This window comes from Eptesicus fuscus, chromosome 18, assembly GCF_027574615.1.
Source record: "Eptesicus fuscus isolate TK198812 chromosome 18, DD_ASM_mEF_20220401, whole genome shotgun sequence".
Classification (NCBI taxonomy): Eukaryota; Metazoa; Chordata; class Mammalia; order Chiroptera; family Vespertilionidae; genus Eptesicus; species Eptesicus fuscus.
Genome location: NC_072490.1, coordinates 43,705,597 through 43,718,123, shown reverse-complemented (window position 1 = coordinate 43,718,123; position 12,527 = coordinate 43,705,597). Strand labels below are relative to the sequence as shown.

General features: G+C 48.1%; 1 protein-coding gene across 1 annotated transcript in view; it reads left to right on the top strand.

The window, feature by feature from the left end:
- Nucleotides 1-12,527, top strand: part of ERC2 (ELKS/RAB6-interacting/CAST family member 2) — an 877,079-nt gene that overhangs the window by 798,198 nt on the left and 66,354 nt on the right. The gene's annotated exons all lie outside the window — the stretch shown is intronic.

Here is a 12,527-nt window from a genome sequence, read left to right as displayed (position 1 = left end):
CTAAAAACACAAGTGAAAATCAACCACAATTCCACCCCCTCTAGTTATGCATGGAGATATAAAACAGGAAGCCAGTTTTCTGCACCCGCTCCTTTTGGCATTTTGGTGTCTGTCCTTCCCACTCTCCCCCTCAGTTGGAAACACATTTCCCTATTTACATGTATACAGACCTGGATACATACTTTTTACAGGACTGTGGTCCGCAATTTGCATTTTGGGGTCATTGCAGTTCACTGATACTACATGGAGTTCCTCCTTTCAGGTCAGTATATGTAAATCTCCGTCCTGTGTTTAACCAGCATCCTGTTTCACAGTGTGGGAAAGCCGTATTTACTCAGTCACACCCTTTCGATGGGCAGTAGGTTGTTGCCAGTCTTTTTGTTGGTACCAAGGAGGCTGCAGCAAATGGACGTTTATGACTTGCTGTGTATTATGGCGGCTTTACTTCTGTGGAATCAACTCCTAGAAGTATGGCTTCAGAGTCAGAGGGTACACTCTCTTTAAATTCCAATAGAGACTTCCACATCGGTTTCTGCAACGTTTGAAAGTACCTTATGCACCCACCGATAGGGTGGGGAGCACCCATTGCCCCATAACATTGCCAGCTTTGGGCATCACCAGTCTTAATTTTTTCCCAGGCTATTGAGTGGAAAGCTGTCTCACTGTTTCTATTTTATTTCTCTTACGTAGATTTAACTTCTTTTCATGTGTTCACTGGCCATTTTTTGTCCTAAAAATTGCCCATTTGTATCCTTTTAAGTGAAATTGTCTTTAAAAAAATATGTATTGTCTCTCTTCATAATTGATTAAGAAATGAATAAAGTGGTTTTTTGATAACTGCTTTGAGAATGCAAGACCTCCCATGGCTGCTGGGAGGACGAGGGTTTCGTAGAGTGGAAGTGGGTGAGTGAAAGGTAGTAATAACTCCTTCGGTGTGCTGTGTAGTTCACAGGCATTTTTTCTCACATGTATTATTGCCCCCATATGCTCCTCAGTGCAGTCCTGGGAGGTAGGCTGAGCTCCGGATGACCTCTTAGCTGTCAGACCTTCACCTTGCCCCTGACTGATGAGGCTTGCCTCTTGGGCCTGACCTGAGAATTCCGAATCTTCTGCTTGCCTGTCTCCTGCTGGGACTATTGCCTGACAACCTTTCATTGCCCTGCGCACACCACCCCTCCCAAATCCCACATGAGCTCTGCACACTTCTTAGAGTCCTGGGAACCCTTTACAACCTCCTTTAGGAATTTGGTACCGTCTGAAAGACTCCTCGTGAGGCCTGTGGGTGATGGTAGTTTTTATTCTGATGAATAAAAATTAGTTACTGTTTATTGAGCACTTACCATGTGCAAGGCCAATGCTATGGTTGGTCAAGTCCATTGCACAACTCCAGGGGGTACCATTCACTGCATAGTCATTGAAGATTTGCAGAATTATTTCTGCCTGATGGCTGTAAAGTGTCTTGAAGAAGGGTGTCTTTAAAAAAAATTACACAGAATCTCTAGAATAGTGGGCAGCAAGGTTAACAATGTGCCAAGCACCATGCTATGTGCTCTAAACACATTCGTTTTTTTTAAATCATTCCAATAGCCTGCTAAAGTTGATGACATTATACTTCCTCCCCCCTCTAAAACTGAAGAAACAGCCTCAGAGAAGTTACATTACTTTCTCAAGACACACAGCTAATAAGTGAACTCAGGTCCAACTGTTCTCAAAGTCTGTGCTCAACTCTTGGCCTGCCCTTCCTCTGTATTGGGATCCTATTGCCTCCCAAGAGTCCTCTGCAATACCCCAAGCCATGGTTATGGTACCAGCACTGGCTTCAGTCCACCACTCTGTTCCTACAGCTCTCTAGAAGGGCGGTGTGGCCAGTGGGTGAACTTGAAACTATCCCAGGGACCCTGGTGACCCATCGGTGCCTTTCTGTGAATAACACTGAAGCCTGAGGGCCCAGCTGCTGCCCCACAGCGATCTCATCCGGAGGTCAGCACCTCTGGGTCTCGCCTGGGAAGGAGGAGCCCCCTTTTTTGATGTGCATCTTCCTCAGTCAGGGTTTCCTGCTCTCTGTCCCAAGACCCATTTTCTCTGACCACACTCAGAGTATGGGTAACGGTAACACAGAGGTGCTAAGAGTGAGAGCCAACATTTCCCATCTTCTGACGATGGTGCTGATGGATGGGGACCGGACCTGGTGAAAGGGCTTTTCTGGAACTGATTCATCAGGAGGAGGGATTTCCCTCTCGCTCTCTGCTTTCACTGCTGAAGTTCATGTGTCTTTTTAACATTCCGTCGGCTTACTGGGGCCTAAGTGGAAAGTCACCTTTAGGATCCATTTGTTCCGACTCAATTGCCAAGGCTTTATGATGTTGTTCCCGCTCTTGGAAAAGTGCTCCAAATGGTTTGCATGACTGATGCGCTCCAAGGCGCCCTGATTGATGGTGGGGAGGCCCTGGCTGGAGGTACGTTCCTGGAAGGAGGGGCTGGGGTCTGTGAATGCCATCACAGCCGGGCTCCAGAAACAAGGATGTCTTCCCTTAACGCCATTCAGCGTGGAGCTTCGTGCCGGTTCCTTGAGGAAAACCATTGAGGAAACAAGCTCGATGTTTGTGCCAGGCTCACGTGGGGAGTAAGGAGTCAGAGCTCTGGGTTCAGCTAGGAATGCAGACCATGTTTTTAGTCCCATGGGTAATTTATTCTCTCTGTGGCTTCCAATCATGTGTCTGGTCAGTGACAGGGGGCGTTTTTGCAGGTCTGAAGGCAACAGTATTTACTTTTTAAGAGTTCTGAAGCCAGACAGCTGGTTGCTATTACCAACCAGCACTCCTTGTCATGCTGACCCTGTGTGAGTGGCTCCCTGCGATTCCTGGCTGTGGAACGGGGTTGATAAGACCTGTTTTATAAGGTCATTGCTAGGATTACATGGGATAATCCACGGGATAACATGTGTGAAGAGCTTAGCCCAGGGCCTGGCACATGGAAACCACTGAGCAGTATTCTCACCAGCGCAGTAGACAAGGCACTGTGACCGCAGGGGACGTGGATGGCCTGGCTCTGCTATGGATTTTTTTAAAAAATATATTTTATTGATTTTTTACAGAGAGGAAGGGAGAGGGATAGAGAGTTAGAAACATCGATGAGAGAGAAACATCGATCAGCTGCCTCCTGCACACCTCCTACTGGGGATGTGCCCGCAACCAAGGTACATGCCCTTGACCGGAATCGAACCTGGGACCCTTCAATCCGCAGGCCGACGCTCTATCCACTGAGCCAAACCAGTTAGGGCTCTGCTATGGATTTGACAGCCACTTTGGAGCATGACTGGGCAAAATCTAGTCACGTGGAAAGTAGACATTTGCTATGACATAGAATTCTACTTTTAGGTGGATACCCTAGGCAGTTGTTTGAATCTGTGTACAAGGGGACATGTGCAATTAGTGTCACTGAAGCTTTAGCAAACATTTGGATGGTACTCAAAATGTTCATCTAAATGTTCATTAGTAGGAGTTCTGGTATATCTATGCAGTGGGAGACATCACAGCATTAAAATGCACTGGGACCAATTGCATTCACATGCATAAATAGCAAAAACATCATGTTGAGTGAATGAAGCAAGTTTAAGGGTGATAAATATCGTATGATAACATTTCTTTAAAATTTCAAAACTTGAAGATTTATTCTACATATATTAATGAATGGAAACATAGAGAACAACAGCATTAAATGTATAGCATTCAATAAGATGTATAACAAACACAGGAATAATACTCTCAACTTCCATTAGTGTTTACTTTGGGATTAGGGGAGATAGGAGATGGAAATCAAGGATGTGGGGGACTTAAATTATATTTATATTTTTTGTTCCTGGAAAAATGATTTAAAGGGAAGATGGCAAAATGTTAAGATTTATTTACTCCACTGGATGGTGGGAATATACGTGTTTTAAATACTTTCTTTTCTACATGCTTAAAATATTTCACGGTAAAAATTGTAATAAACAACATCAAGTTGTCTGTGGAAGAGAAGAAATGATACAGTGACAACAACACTCCTCTCCAGGAGTTTGTCTCTCTTTTTCCTGCAGCAAAATGTGATTGGGGAGGGGGTGGGCGCTAAGGAACTTCATTTTGTGTCACAAACATGTGAAGCATTAGGATATTTAAAAATAGCTAACAACCATGACTGTGTTTCTGTCTGCAAACACAGAATGGGGGGATATATTTGGTAATAGTTGCATTTCAAATGCAGTAACATGGAGTTACACTTTAATTATAAAATCTTTCCCGGAGTAGCGTGGGATCTATGAATAGCATTTCTCTAAGCATCGTGGCTGGGATCCTCCTTCCGGCTGGCCTGGGATGGCTGGGAATTAGCCCTGGAAAGGCAGGGAGAGATGCGCAGTCCAAGAGGCACTCAACACATCTTTCCAGGGCGTCTGTGGGCCGTGTAACACCAGGGTCCTCTGCTTGCATCTGCGGAGAGCTTGTGGGCGCCTGCTTTTCCCTCCTGCAAGCACATCGCTCTCCCTTTAGAAATGTGGTCCCCTCAGCCAATTCTCTCCCTTTGGGGAAGTATCAACCCCCCACTTGGTTTCCTCTTAGTTCTTCCTCTACCCCCCATAATCACTGTTTCTTCTCCAGCTCAGGGTCACCTCAGGAGCACCAGTGCCAGAATGCCAGGCCCGCAGCGGGGGGCCTGTGCGTGACCTGGGGACGCAGCCCAGGGGCTCCCCGCCTCCCCTCGGGGAAGCCTTGCTCTCAAACACTGCTCTCTCAAAGCTTCCTTGCGCCTTGCCTCCCACCACTACAGGCTGAGGGGAAAGGATTTTCTTGTCTTGTTTTCAGTCTGGTTTTTTGATTTTCGTTCTGCGGTTCTGCTCTGCCTCGCTTTGTTTATCGGCATCAAAGCCCAAGCCAGCTGTGTTTGTTTGCGGATCTTTCATTTCCATGAAACCTGGGGGTTTTTCTAGGTCACTCTGTGTTCTTAATAATCAAGAAGGTGGTTCACATGGCCACAGAGGAAGGACTGGGGTCAGAGAAACCTCAAACCCACAGAGGCCCCTAAGTAGCCCTGCCCTGGGCCTGGATGACTGGGAAGAACAATTAAACATACTGATACGACTTGGGGTTTTGTTGTCTTCCAGGGTGAAGTCCCCCAAAGAGCTCTCTAACAAGGGCATTTGGGTAGAAATCTTGCTGGTTATTTTCAGCAACACCATATGACAAAGATCGCATTGTAAAGTCTAGAACCCCAGCAGTTGCAGGGGTAAGGGAAAGGGGCATGCTGGGAATTTTCTTCATATCTTAATAACTGGACCCTTAGTTGGATTATTTAGGGCCTGAGGTCACAGCTGTGGAGTTGCTTGCTGGAGGAGCACTGGGCTGAATGGAGCCCCAGGGGCCTAGCCTTGGACCAGGCCACTGGATGCCCCAGGACAGTTACTGCTGCGAAACCCTGAGCCCTGACAGAGAAGAAACAGGAAACGGAATAGAGGCCCCTTTTAGAAGTTTTCTAAGGCTCTTACCCCACCTGCTAAGTGCTGCCCAGCAGACAGCACAGACCGCTGTGGAGACTACTGGATGCCACTTAGAACAAGCCAGGGAATCTGGGCTGAATAAACGGCACCACTTGAATTTTATAGTAAACGGGGGAGCTCCACCAGATTGCGGGGACCTCAGCAGCGCAGGCAGCTCAAAAGCGCCCAGTGTCTGCCTGCGCTCCCCCCCCCCCCACCCCCACCACCAAATGGACTGACGTACATCAGGCTCCCGAAACAGCAGAGAAGGCCGTATTTGGATTTGTAACTCCCCGGGCGTTCGCAGGCAAGTCTGGTTCTCCTAGTCCATTGACTTGGCGATAAAATCAAAGGTCTGCTCAGCTTGAAATAAGCCATTTGTTTGGACACTCCCTCTTCGGATGGGAATGCCCGAGTGCCCTGTGGGTGATTCCAACTTGCAGGTGGCGTCCCCTGTCAGTCTCCCCAGCTCAATGAGGAATTGCTGCTCTCTGTTTTATGTTGTCCTTGAACATGTCCTTCTAGCCCCACTCTGGGGGCTCTGGAAAAAGGCAGGCTTCGCCGTGAGATGTGGACTGTGGCTGCTTCTTGGCAGTCAAGAGCGAGGCCGTAGCTGGCTCCTTTAAGTGACCTGTGGGCGAGAGAGTGGAGAGTCTCCCAAGTCTGCTCTGTGTTCAGGGTCTCCGTGTTGAGTGGAGTGAATGGGAAGGTAGGAGAGGTGTGGTTTCAAAACCTCCTCGCAAGGCCGGCAATTGCCTTTCCTCTGAGTCTCAGCTACACATGGGGTAGAGCCAGGAACGGAGCCCAGAACACCTGGCATGAGTAGCTGACAGCAATAGCAGCTGTCTTTAGTGCACATTGATGGAACGCAGGCATGGCTTGAGAGCTTCGTGCCTGTTAAAACTCATTGAGTCCTCATCAAAGCTCCAGGAAGTGGGTGCTGCTATTGATCCCATTTTGCAGATGGCGAAGCTGAGTCTGCAAGGAGTTAAACACCTGGTCCCAGGGGCTCACAACTAGGAAGCTGCAGGCCCAGGCTTCAAACCCGGGTCATCTGGCTCCAGCATGAGCTACACTGTGGGGTCTCCGAGGCTCCCATGATTGCCAACAATAATAATACTGGCTGTCTACTGATCGCTTTCCCAGGGCCAGGCGTGATTAAAGAAACACTTTCCCCGCATTATCTCCTTTAATCCTTGCAGTCCTCTCCGAGGTGGATACAGTGGTGATTACTCTTTTACACATAAAAAACCAAAGGCTTGGGGAAGTGGAGTGACTTACTCAGAATTGCTTAACTAATTATGTGGAAGAGCCGAGATTCTGGCCCAGGCAGTCTTGGGAACTCGGACTCCCAACCCCTGGGCCTGTGTTGGGATAGGAGGCTAGAGAGAAGGGGTGTAGTGGACCCGCTGCCAAGGACTACTATTAGGCCCTCTGCTGCCCTTTGAGGGCCATAGGGGAGAGGCAGCTCAACGAGCCCTGGCATATGTGGAAGAGTCAGGACGTTCCCATCATACACCTGGCTAGTTCTGTCGCCTGTGCTGAGCAGGTTCCCCAGCTTCCACCATCACATATTGTCTGATACCAGTCTAGGACCGGGCATAGTAGCTGACAGAATTGCACTCACCAAATTGTTAGGGAAGCTGGTATCAGGTGGTGCATCCTTGCCTTTTTTTCCAGAGCGAATGAATGAATGAACAAAGGACACACGCATGCTTCTGCATTGGACACTAGCCAATAGCTATGAGATACTTAATTTCACATATGAATTCTCTAGATTCATATTCACTAATGCAACGAGACTAAAGGTCAGCATTTGGTGGGTAAGAATATGGCAATTTTGCTTTGACTCTAAAGGCTCTGGGTAATTCTTAGTAAAAGAATATCTGTCTCATTATGTTCTGGTCTATATAACATAACAGCAACCATGAAAGTAACACAATAGCTAGTTGGTACTGACTATGTTCTGTCTCTGGGATAGGTAGTTAATAGTTTTGCAGTTAGCCTTTATTAGTCCTATTTATCAGATGAGAAAACTAAAGCCCACAAAAGTTAAGGCACCTGTGTAACGCGCACTCAGCAAACAAGTGTTAGTCCTTTTTCAAATTCAGCTTTGCCTCTGAAGCTTCATACACTTCTTATCCACCATGTACTACATTGAGTTGGTCAAGGGCAAGGAAACTGAGGCTCAGAGATGCTAGATAGCTTGCCAAGTCCCCTCAGCTGGTTTATAATAAAATCTAAACTTGAACTCAGGCTACCTATGCTATCCTATCTGTTTTAGCAAACACTGTCAAGGTCAGGCTCAGCATTTACTCCTTCAGGCATGGGAAGGCTCAACGTGCAGCCCTTCAGGACTATCAGGTGGCGTTATGAAGACAGATATGGCACAAAGACAGTCAGTAGTTTGGGCTTGCTCAAGAGCTCACTTGAAATGAGAATCAGCCGACTGCCTGTTCTCTCTGCCTAGAATTCTCTTCCGCCAGATAACCACTCATCTCATTCAAGCCTTTGTTCAAATATCACCTACTCAGGGAGGCCTCATCTAACTACCCTCTGTAGAAATAAATCCCACCCCCTTCGCTAGTTTATTTGACACATCATCATCTAACATACTCTTGTATTTCACTATTGATTTTATCTGGAAGTCCCATGCAGGCCAGCCTAGAGCAATACATAGCACATATTAGGGGTATTCGATCTACATTAAATGAATGAATGAACCGGTGATGTTCCTGGTGGGTTTGAGGAAGACAAGCATCACGGGGATCAGAGTATGTATGTAGTCAATCTAGAGGCTCACCTTCCAACACTGCTCAGGCCCAGGGAAATGAGGACGTCACACTTGCCATGCTCTCGGTTCCGCTCCAGCCAGCGCCCTTATGAAAGCCATTAGCACCTTGGATTTGGAAAAATGAGTTCAAGGCTCTCCTGGGAATAGGTAACAATCTGAGGACCCCGGGTCCAGGCAGTGACTTCCAAAGGAAATGAACTTGGCCTCTTTAGAGTCTCCTTCCTCTGTCTTTTCTTCCAGATTTCCTGACATTGAAAAGCCTTTGCTGCTTTTTTTGTGGCTGAAATCGTTTCTTGCCCTCAGGTTCTCAGCTTAGTGATGTCTTTATTCTTTAGCCTCTGGCAGCACCCGCCTCTCAGAAGTGGAACCCGGTACAATTCCAGCTTCCCTGGGAGAAAAGATGGCCCTGGGGCTGCTCTAAAGGGCCATTTACATCCACTTTTGACAGTTGTGGCAAAAACCCTTCTTGCTTTTCGGTCTTTTTGCCTCATCTTATGTACAATCATCCCGAACTACTGTATCACCTTTTGCGTTCTCTTCCTGGGTCCCTCAGGCTGTGGGCTCTATTGTGTAAAATGTGAGCATTGCTGTGGAGATATTAAATTAAGCATTGCAGCTTAGCGTGGAATGTGTAGATACTTGAAGCAGGATTTAAAAGAAGTTCTGGTTTCCTAGAAATGTAACAGTATATTGCCTTGGAAGAGAGAGCAATTCAGGAAGGAGCCTCCTTTTCCAGCACGAGTCTGCCGAGTCTGCCGCTCTTCGACGCAGAGGAGGTTAAATCATGAGCCGAAAGCACAGCCTGTGAAAGGCCGAGGATGTGTTCTGTTGGGGAGACCCTGTAAACGGACTTGTTTTGCTGGGTGGAGGAATGAATCATCTCAGCCGCGCACACCAGCTGTAGCCTGTGGAAGTAAACCGAGGGCTTTCCCACAGCATGCGCTGTATATTTCATTGTTAGAGCTTTGCATTTTGACAGGTAGTTCTTATCCTTCTGGAAAGAGAGGTCTGAAGCCAGCAGCTGGAGGAAGACCTGGCAGGCCCTGCTGTCTAAATTGAGAGCAAGCATGTGCAGCGAAACCTCATTATAACATGACCTGTTATTACGTGGATTTTGATATCCCATGGGGCAAATACGTCTCCCAGCGTAGCACAGCCCCATACAGCAGATGCCTGTTGTAACTTGTCTCACCCGGAACACAACCTTGTCCCAGAATCCAGTGCTGTGAAGGGGTTTGTGCCATTTTTAAAGAAATTGACAAACACTGATCATGAGTTATGTATACTGTGTAAGGGTGTGGTTAAAGCTGTGTGTGGTGCATGGCAAGTGCTCACTGAGGTCTTCCCTCTTGTGGGACTTACATTGGAGAAGGAGAATGTGGTAGATTGACTGTGAAAACGTCCCCATTTATTCAGGATCCATATATCCACACCCTCTACAATGTGGTTTGCAGCTTCTCTGGTGGAATTCTGTTTTGTCTCCTCTTGAATCTGGACTACTCTTGAGAGTGTCTTTGGCCATCAAAATGCAGTGGAAATGCTAGTATGCCAGTTCTGAGCTAAAGCCTTGTGAACTCCTGTGAACGCACCCCCTCCTTTCTCTCTCAACTCTAGCCACATGGAAACAAGCCCACACTAGCCTGCTGGTAGAATAGAGGCTATGTACAGCAGAGCTGAGCTGTCTCAACCAAGACACCTAGACCAGGTCATAGCCAGCCAACCTCCAACCCTGTGAGAGTGCCCAGCCAAGATCAGCAGAGCCAACTGACTAACCCCTGTAGACACATGAGGAACCCACTAAAAACCAGATGAATCTCCCAGTTGACCTGTAGACTCATGAAAGTAATATATTGTTGCTATTTTAAGCCACTGACTTTTGGGGGGTATTTTGTTACTCAGCAATAGCTAACTAATACAGGGAGACTGGCGATATATCAGTTAACAAATTCGGGGAGAATAAGTAGTTCAGATGGAACAACTGCCTTGAAGGAATTAAAACAGAGTCACATGATAAAGAGAGACTTGCACAGGCTATTGCATATAAGAAGCTGAGTGAAGGCCTTTCTGAGAAGGAAACAGGGAAGGCAAGATCTGAGCTATTAGAGGACGCTGACTGTGGGAACAATTGAGGCAAGGGTTTTCCTGGAACAAAGAAGGCCCAGGCAGGGTTTGGGGATAATGATCTAGGAAGGGAATGGTAGGAGAAGATGTCTGGAAGAGGGGCAGGGGCAGAACTGTGGAGGCTGCAGACGGCAGTGAGGACTTTGATACAGGGGACTGGCTCGGTATTGTTTTTCCCACTCTCTGGCTGTTGTGTCGTGGCAAGAGGGGCTGCAGGAAACCAGTTGTTAACCACAGAAGTCGGAAGAGAGATGCTGGCGACTCAGAGGAGGAGGATCTACATGGGCAGACCCGCTGCATCCCTGCCACAGCACTCGGCACACACTCCCTTGTTAGAGCCTGCTGTTGACCCACTTGTGCTCTCATCAGGTGATGGCGAACTCCCTGAGGGAAGACCACAGCTCCTTTGTCTCCCCATCTCCCTTGCCTCACACCCAGCAAGGCCTTGGTAAATGCCTGCCTTGGGAAAGCTCTTCTTAGAATTTTCGATCCCTAACTCCTGCTATGATGTCCTATCCAATCTCTCCCCTTTCCTTTCACCTGGCTTCAGAGGGGTGCTTTGGAGGGAAGCTCTTTCTCTTACACAGGACTGTGGAGGCCGAACAAAGCTCCCAGACATGGTCTTTGTTATCACAAAGCATCTTTTAAAGGCCTGTGGCCACCGCCCAGTGGATTCCTCTCCAAGGCCAGGAGTGCTGTGTGACCTGGGCTCTGCTTGAGGTTCAGCCTGACTCGTCAGGGGATGATGAGGAAGTCTTTAGGGGTTTGGTGCCTCTTCCTCCTGCTATAAAACCCCTCTAACTTACGCTGCCCACCAACCCACCTCGAAGGCCCTCGAACATGGGATCCGGTGTCTATGGAGCACCCTGAGCAATGGAGGCAACCACTGGGCGCAGATGCTCTAGTTGGGACCCTGCCCTGATGGGCCAGTGTCCTCCAATGCCTTGGGAATCATAAATAAAGGGACTTTATGAAGATATAACCTCATTACTTGTACCCTGTCTCTCACTGCTCTTTTAGTAGAATTATTTGGGGCTGGCTTTCTCCTTTCAACTGGCATGTATTTTCTTTGAATCAGCTTGACTTTTTTTTTCTTCTTCTTTTTTCCTAGGGAGGGTGGGTGGAATTTAGAATTAAAAAGTAGCAATGCAGCGGGAAGGCAGACTTGTCTTAAATTTCACAGCAGTTCATGAACTTCAGGAAATCTGAACACACAGCATGCAATTAAGAGCAGGAGGGGATTTTTTTAATCATTTGTGAAAGAGAAGGTGGCCGGTGGAGAGGGGCTGCTCTGGGCCTCTGAGGCCTGGAGGGCGGCTCTGGGGAGGGCAGACAGAGGTGGTTGGCAAGCCAGAAGCCTGAGCTCGCCTTTTGATCTTTTATCACCCACCTGTCTAGGACCAAGTGTGGCAAACCCCTCCTCTGGAGAGAGACCAGAGCCTTGGTCCTAGACTCCAAAGGGAGCTCAGGAAAGGCCAGGGGCCCTGAGGGTGTGGCATCCCCACCCCCCCACCCCTGGCCCCCGCCAGGAGATTCTGACCTGAGCCTCTCATGATGCTGTGTTGCTAACATGTGTTACCACGTGGGAGCTACAATTTTCCGACAAGGTTCGTAGGACAGGAGCTGAGAGCTAAGAGCCAGGAAGAGGCCAGTAGCAGAGAGCGGAGGCTGTAGCACGACTGACAGGGCGCTCGGCCAGTGGGAGGACCAAAAGGTGGTAGGCTTTCTTCAAAGCCGGTCCTCTGCCTCCCATCTTGGCTCAGAGTTGGAAAGGCAAGCCCAGCTCCTGCTCCTGCTCCTGCTCCTGCTCCTGTTTCTGCGCTGGACACCGGGAGAAGCCCCAGGGTGGCAACACAGCATGCCTCAGGCCCCCGGCTTGGAGCCCAGCACACCTAGGTTCCAGTCCTGGTGTATCATTGCCCTTGGGCATGTCCCCTCCCCGCTCTGAGTCTCAGTTTCCTCATCTGTAAAATTATGTATCTCTCCCTCGAAGGGCTTTAAGTCTATAAAGTTTTGACAGACAAATGAGTCTATTCCTTCCATTTTAAAATGCCCCATTCCATTTATTAACAGCAATTTGACGATGAGGGAAAATGCTGCATC